Source organism: Cryptomeria japonica, chromosome 10 (assembly GCF_030272615.1).
Source record: "Cryptomeria japonica chromosome 10, Sugi_1.0, whole genome shotgun sequence".
Lineage (NCBI taxonomy): Eukaryota > Viridiplantae > Streptophyta > Pinopsida > Cupressales > Cupressaceae > Cryptomeria > Cryptomeria japonica.
In genome coordinates, this window is record NC_081414.1 from 623,834,716 (window position 1) to 623,839,302 (window position 4,587).

The window sequence follows — 4,587 nt, forward strand, 5'->3', positions numbered from 1 at the left end:
ATGATTCAACTTCATCAATGTGTGTGTCATGTCTGTTTATATATTTGTCTATATGCACATGTGGTTCGTTGATGCAAGACATTGCAGGTACAAGTACCAGGTAGGTACGGGGTTTTGAATCCACTTGGTTTCACAGGTCTGAGCGTGCCTTATTTGTCCGATGGGAGTGGAGGAGATAGTTGTTGGACCCTAACTTGACTCGCGGTTACACTCATGTGAGTGTTGTCAGTCAGTCATCTTTCCCGTTTGACTGGTATGCGAGTCATAGTGCTTTGGTATTGTTATTTTGTGAGTCGTCGTTTGATCATTCCTCATTTTACGTGCTTCCGATTATTTGAATAGTTATTAAAATTGAGTTAATGATGTTATTTGTGTTGGTGTAATTAGTTATTTAATATGCCCTTGAGTTTATTGATTTAATTAAATAAATGAAGTTGTTAAAATTAAATAGTTAAATTGCATGTATATTGTGATATAGTTGTATTAAATTATTGGAAAAAGAGATTAGTTAAATGCAATGCTATTTTATTTTTAGTTCAAATGTTGAGTTAAAGTCCCATGGGAAAAATAAAATGAAAAAAATAAATAAAGGCATTTACCTTTTTACCTTTTTATTTAGCTTTTAGATTTTATTTTGTTGAAAAAAAAGAATCGTTTCATGGAAAAGGCAAATCAGATTGCTTTTACTTTTAAAATAGTTTATTCTTATTGGTGGAAAAAAAATTTAACCTAAAAGTTTAGGTTGAAAATATTTTTTCATATATTCCTGTGAGTTCATGGGAAGAGGGGAGGATATTTTTTAATGCAAAATTTGAAAATCCATTTGGAAGGAGGAATCTAGATTTGGAAATTGTTTGCAAGGTTGAAGCTCTTCCACAAATTTGCTTCCTGGATTGCTTTGCAGGTTGGATAGTTTCTTCTTATGTTTCAATTAAAAAAAAATTGAATGTTGATCTTTCTTCCCGTGTGTTTGATTTAAATTTGTGAAATCTTGTTGTAAACTCATATGGGAAGCTTGTTTTGGATAATGGAGTAGTTTGTTATGGGATTCAATTAAATCTCATTTCAATTTGTTTTGTTTAAGATTTTTTCCAATCTTCTTTTGGCTGTGTGTTTTCAAGTTCATGCATTTATTTGGTTTTTGGATTATTTCCTCCATTTAGTGTTGTATGGAATGGAATTTATTTTCTGAGTGTTTGTAAGTTTCTATTTGTCCAAATTTGGGGATTATGCTAGAAAAAATTGTTATTTTCCTCTTGCATGATGCAAGGATTCTTCCTGTGTGTGAAGAGATCAATTAATGAATCAAATCCCCTCTTATTTCTTTTTATTCTTCTGAAAATTTTCTCAAGATCCTTAGATTTGGGTCTTTAGTGTTTAATTGGGTTACTGAATCCCTCATTGGAGATTACCATTTCAAAATCTATAATCTGCTCACTGTATATTTTTACTAGTGATTGGTGCTGGGAATGGTTTGAATTAATTAAATTTAAAAAGTAAAAAATAAAAAAATAAACTAAGCCCACGTGGGACGGTAGTGTTTGCTACTGCGAGGTAGCAGCACTACCAGCGGTAGTGCCTGCTACCGGTCGGTAGTAGCACTACCAATTGGTAGCGTCTGCTACCTCTCGGTAGCAGCACTACCTGCAGGTAGGCTTGGCCACCGCATCTTCAATATTATATCCCCTTTGCGGTATGTTTAAATGGTGTTCGCTATTTTATAATAGTGCGATTAAATTTATATGTTAGTTTTAGATTTCAGTTTACTAATTTTATTTGAAAACATTTATATATATATATATATATATATATATATATATATATATATATATATATATATATATATATATATATATATATATATATATATATATATATATATATATATGTTATTTTCTTGTCAAATCAAGGCTTTAGTTATATGATTTAATTGATAAATTTAGTTGTAATTTGGAAATAGATAAAATATCTTAATATAATTGATATTTTAATTGTTAAATATTTAATATGGATTTTATTATCTTGTTTGGAATATTATATTGGAAATAAATAGAATTGAATGACGTTTAGAATGAAGTTTTAAATATAGGGTGTTTTATTTAATTGATGAAATTGCAAGTGTATATCATGCTATTATTTTCAAAAGATTGACTATGCCCAAACTTAGTAAAATTAGCTTTTCTTGCAAGGGGTTTATTTGGTTGATTATTTCTTGTCTATGTTCAGTCGCCCTATTGTGGCATATTTTGTATCTCTTGACCAAGTGATAAATTATGACCTCATTGTCTTAACCATGTAGTGCTTATTCCTTATGGTTAACCAAGAGTTAGTATGTCTTTGTTTTTGGCCACCTGTATTTGGATAGTGGTGTTATGGCTGTTTGTTTCTCCATAGGGTCCTCATAGAGTGACCATGTTCGTTTAGTGTCCTATGAGAGAGTGGCTTTCGAGTGGGGGCCGCACTCGAAGTGGTTGGCAGGATAACCCATCAAAAGTTAGATAATAAGTGATAACCTAATAATTGATTAAGGGGTGGGTAGTTTGTAATATTAATTAAGATATTGTACCTCGCGCATGGTTGAGTGCTTGTATAGGCTCAAGATGTAGTGGGAAGGCCTGGAATGGAAAATCGACCACCTTGTCTTCACGAAGGGTTGGTAGGGTCCGCATGAGACTTAGATGGAACCGGGGGTTCGAGAAAGGTTACCAGGATAACCCAGGATGGGGGCCGAGACCTATGGAGGCCTACCTAGGTTAGCCATCATAAGCTATGCGATGACACTCTCTCTTTAGGGTCACTAGTGTATTGTGATGTTGAGTCACTTGGAGTACTGTAGAGTCATCTAGTACTATCGTCCATGTCTTGCTTATGCTTGCTTGAGGGTCCTCTGCTATTTCCTAGCATGGTGGGGTGGTTTTGTTTTGGGATCACATGGTCGGGTGGTAGTGCCACTTCCCATTGGCTATGTTCTTGTTTGTACCTTCATGCGAGGATTAGTTTTGTAGGTGTTCCTGCAGTTCGTGATTCATGCATTATCTCATGTTGGAGATTATTGTACTTTTGGAGACCTATGTGGTCATTTGTATTAATGAACTTATGTGACCTTGTAATTGGTAATGATGTAAGTTGTTCATGTATTATTGAGAGCAGTGTATTTATTGAACAATGCAATCTTAACTTTTGGATATTATTTTATTTGTTATCCTTATGCTATGTGCAAATGCTTTATTGAAGAGAATATTATATTGTAATCCTCTCAATCTTTAAATGGTGTAATCTATTTATGTATATGGTTTATTATGTTCAATGAGTTAATGATGGATAATTGGATTAATTGTAATTATGTAATTTAACCTTTCCTTTAATTCTTCATTGGTAACTCTTTAGGAATTCTTGTGTTAGTCTTTCGCTTGTGTTATTATTATGCAATGTAGTATTTAATGCACTTAACATGGTTTATACTTTAAAAAATATATATTTCACCCTTAGTTGCTTAGTTGTATGGTTTTTCTTTGGGGTTCCTAGCGAGGCATTACATTTGGTATTAGAGCCCATGTTTCAACACTAGGTACTCTGGTTTTGCAATGAGCTCATTCAGCTTGACCTTTTGTGTAGGTCTTAGTGTTTGTGTTTCCCTTGCTATCTTCCTTGTCGTAGATCTAAACCTTTTTCTCTTTTGCAGTGTTAGGTCATGGCTAGGAGAGCCAAGGGTAGTGGCTATGTAGGTGGCTGCAATAGAGGAAGAGGTGGGGGACGTGGTCAGGGTTCCGACCGCCATAGTCCTTCGCCACCACCCACTCATGTGAGTGTGGACTAGGATCAGTCTGTTCATCAGGATGAGCAACATGCAAGAGAGTAGGTTCCTAAAAGGGAAGAGTTGAGGTAGATGTTTCAGGAGGTTCTAGCCAGACTAGGCCCCAGACCTAAGGCTGATCAGCCCATCCATGCTCAGGTTGGAGAGTCACATCAGTAGATTTTGGAGGGGAGAGAGAGAGAGATCTCCCAGAAAGAGAGAGGTCCTAGTAGATCAGGACTCAGGTACCATGGGACACATGAGAGACTTGATGAGGTCTCATCCTCCCTTCTTTGATGGTAAGGGTACTGGTCTCGAGGCAGAGACTTGGCTGATTAGTCTAGATCGGTGTTTTGTCATGCATCTGTATGGTAGCAACACTAAGGCGAGATGCGCCATTATGCATCTCGAGATTTTTTCATCTATCTGGTGGTGATTAGAGGAGGAGAGGATCAGTGTGAGCATTAGCACCGTATCATGGGAGATTTTTTTGGAGAGATTAAGGGCACGATTTCTCTCACCTCAGTGGAGAGATTTCTCTCACCTCAGTGGAGACAGTCTCGAGCAGATGAGTTCTATCCTTTGTGCCAGTTTGGTATTTCAGTAGATCAGTTTGAGCATAGGTTTTATGAGCTCAAATAGTATGCTAGTATTGGCAACGATGAGGCGATGCTAGTTCAACACTTCTTGAGGGGTCTAAATGATTGCATCAATGGAGGAGTGAGAGTGTTTGAGCCTGCTTCAGTAGAGGTAGTTGTGGCGAAAGCCAGGCTAGTGGAGCAGAACCTTAGCCG